A 2,861-nucleotide genomic window follows, 5' to 3' on the forward strand; every position below is an offset into this window, starting at 1 on the left:
CTCGGCAGCCCCCGCGCAGGAACGAGCCGAGCTCCTCGGGACGTGTCCCTGGGCTGGGAGGGCTCAGGGGCCCGGAAGAGCAGAGGCAGCGGCTGTGGTGCAGGGCCTCCGTCACTGGAGCTGGGGAGTGCAGTTACCGAGACGTGTTGCTGCGATGGGGATGGCAGAAACCGTGACACTGAGTGCAACCTTACATCGTTCTAAATGCATGTGTGACAAAAGGCCTGGTGCCTGCAGGGGACTGCACCTCCTCCTTGGTCTTCTATGGTTCTGGTCTATATGTAGTGAGAGAAAATGGGTCCTTTTTGTATTTGAAAAGTGAGATGCATTTTAATGCTGTGTGCTTTCACTCTGTGAGACAAACATCACCTTTACCTGTGCGTAGGGAGTGTTGCGATGGCAAGTGCTCTCTCCCATGTTATAATGCTATATGTACGTGCAGTGTGTCAGTGTAATGTAATTAGGGTTGGCTCTATAATTTTATTTCTGCACTGATGTTCACTGGGAAGCTAGTGCTGGTGCTGTACCAGTCTGCACTCATGGAAGTTGCTCATGAGCTAATGTGGCTTTCAAAAAAACTATTTGTGGTACTGGAGTGTGTGAGAGTGGGAACCATTCTTCACTTTGGAATTAGAATAGGATGAGGAGAGGTATTTCCAGTGACAACATAAACACTTGTACCTCGACAAATACACAAACCTGTTGCTTACTCTGAGTCTTGCTATCTTCATGCATCTCTCTGCTCTCAGTAACTGGAGCAGCAGCAGAACAGGACTAGGAAACTGCAATTTCCTGTGAACAAGGCTGGCTGTGGGTAACTGAGGATGTCACAGGGAACAATGTGTACGTTTTACTGCTTGGCTGCTGTGCAAAGAATTTCGACTGGTCAGGTGCTGGTCTGAGTTATCTGAAATATTTCTGGGTTTGTTTTCTTTTTTCCTGCATTGCAGTTCTGTTTTGAACTTTGTCAACAACCCTTGACTTGATGTCAGTTTAAAACCAATATTGTTACTTTCCTTCTGGCTTTTTGTGAGCATATTCTGGTAGAATTTGCTTTCAGATATGGTGAGTAATCCTTTCCCTGCTGTCAGAAGATAAAATGAGGAAGGCAACCCCATCCCTACCCTCAGTAACTCTACATCCTATTTAATTGGTATAAAGTAGGACTTTGTGGTCTGTAAAAAAACCTGCAGTGGTGGGAAAAAACCAGAACTTTTACTGTAATGCTGGAAAGGGACATTGCAGAGGAACTGTTGTTCATGAAGTGCCATGTCTGGCATCAAGAGAGGCATTCCTAGACCCTGCTGTAGGATAAAGAGCAGCTTGATAAATAAACCCTTGTTCTGAGGTAGCTTATGCTTCCCTCTCTGCCTCTGTCCCCATCCCACCCCCTCCCTCCCAGTCATTTTCAGCAATAATTATTTGATCGTAGAGTGAAACCTTCTGTCTTGTGTGAAAGGGCACATAAGTAGTTCTGCTGGAAAGCTGGTGATCCCAGAAAAAAGCAAGCCTAGTGTTTTGGGGTGAGATCAGCTCCTGTGTGGCGGGACAGCATAAAGGTGCCCTGTGAAGAGGAACCAGGGTGGCATGGGGGCTACATGCTCAGCAGTCTGCATCCTGTGTGTCCCATCCCATTGGCCACAGCTGGGGGGACAAGGCTGGGCAGCCCAGCTTTTTGTCAGCTGGGCAGGTGGAGCCAGCCTTGCTCTGAACCTCACCACCTGTTGCTGATGCCTGAGATTCTGGAGGCTGTGCTGGGTCATGCAAAATGTTTGCTGTGGGGAAGGACACAAACCTACCCTCCTGAGCCAGACCTTGGAAATAAGAAGTTAAAATATTAATTATGACACACCGTGAAATTATGAGCTTTCTCTAACACAATAAAGATTTCGTCAGATGCTTTAGAAAGCAGGGTTAGCGCCTCCCATTTCTTTTTATAACCGTGAATTTTAAGTCCCACTGGGGATCAAAAGAATGTGGGCAAGAATCATCTGAAACTGGATACTTTTCTATGTAAGGTTTTGAAATGACAGAGTTGATTTAAGCAATTCTTCAGCTGAGTGTTTCGTGATGCAATGTTTTTCTGCCTGGTTCACGACAGGCTGTGCCAGCCTGCGTATCCCCCTGGGGCACTGGAGCCTTTGGTCAGGACAGCTGTGGCATGCCCACTGTTTACCAACTCCCTGATATGGAAAAACAAAGCTTTCATTCCTGGGCTATGGAAAACTTCTGCCGATGAATCCACGCCCTCTCTCCGGGGAGGAAAACATAACAAACATTAATGTCTCTTCACCCTTTTATGCCTGGTATATTAATCACCCAACAAGGGCTCATGACTTTTCCCTGTTCAAGTTTGCATTTGCCCTCTAACTACTGGGAGGAGTCCTGCTTTGTCTATAAAAAGCTGCACTTTGCCAAACAGTGTAACAGAACCGAACTTAGGGATTCACTCACCCATCTCATCCGGGGAGAGAGAACTGAGCACAGCCATGTTCGGGATTGGGAAGAAGCTCGCTGAGGAAGCTGTGCAACAAGCTGAAAGTGCTGCACAGGTGGCAGGTAAATACAAATTGCTGCTTTCCCTCCCCCTGTGCCTTGGGTGTTAAAGTATTTGCCCTGTTCCCGCCCCTGCTGCTGGGAGCAAATCTGCCCCTGGGGCATGAACTCTATAGATGCTGCCCTCAGGGGTGGGGTCAGCACATCCTGTAATCTCCAAGCCTTCTAACACTATAGTAAGTGAAGGTCTGATATTAACTACTGGGTTTTCAACAACTTTTCCTCTTCTGGCTCGTACTGCGTGGGTGCTGAGATGATGTGCTGATGACGGGACAGCAGAAAGCTGAGAGTAGAGGCGAGGCTGC

Source organism: Corvus brachyrhynchos, unplaced genomic scaffold (genome assembly GCF_000691975.1).
Source record: "Corvus brachyrhynchos isolate BGI_N302 unplaced genomic scaffold, ASM69197v1 scaffold279, whole genome shotgun sequence".
NCBI classification, from domain to species: domain Eukaryota; kingdom Metazoa; phylum Chordata; class Aves; order Passeriformes; family Corvidae; genus Corvus; species Corvus brachyrhynchos.